We start from the raw sequence: 639 nt of genomic DNA, 5'->3' as shown, positions 1-639 counted from the left end.
TATCTCATGGTCGCACTGAATCAAAATCTCATAGGATCTTTGCATTTCTATTTTCGACGATGCCTTCAGGTTTGTGGTCTATTATTATTATTATTATTATTATTATTATTATCATTATTATTATTATTATTATTATTTTTATTATTGTTGTTGTTGTTGTTGCTGTTTTTGTTGTTGCTGTTGTGTTGTTGTTGTTGTTGCTGTTGTTGTTGTTGTTGTTATCATTATTTTCACTATGTGAAGATAGTGCCAATTATTATTGGGTCCTTGGGAACAGTATCAGTGGTTATCAAGGGGAATACAAAGGAAATTGGAATTGAGTGCCCAGTAGAACTGCTACCAAGGGGCTTTTGCGTCCTTGGCACGGCCGGAATAATCAGTAACATATTAGATAGCTGAAAAGAAAGAATAGCATGGTACCGTTAGCCTGCAGGTAGTAAGCCCGCTACGCACGAAAGTCTCCAGGAACTCCAACAAAACCTGTGATTAAGAGATAATAATAATAATAATAATAATAATAATAATAATAATAATAATAATAATAATAATAATAATAATAATAATAATAATAAACGTATCTGTCAAGACCTACCAAAAACTGAGCAAATATAAAGATCTTGAAATAGAAATTAGCAAAAT

Source organism: Octopus bimaculoides, chromosome 1 (assembly GCF_001194135.2).
Source record: "Octopus bimaculoides isolate UCB-OBI-ISO-001 chromosome 1, ASM119413v2, whole genome shotgun sequence".
Lineage (NCBI taxonomy): Eukaryota > Metazoa > Mollusca > Cephalopoda > Octopoda > Octopodidae > Octopus > Octopus bimaculoides.
The sequence above is the reverse complement of the archived record's forward strand: the minus strand, read 5'-3'. Positions refer to the sequence as shown.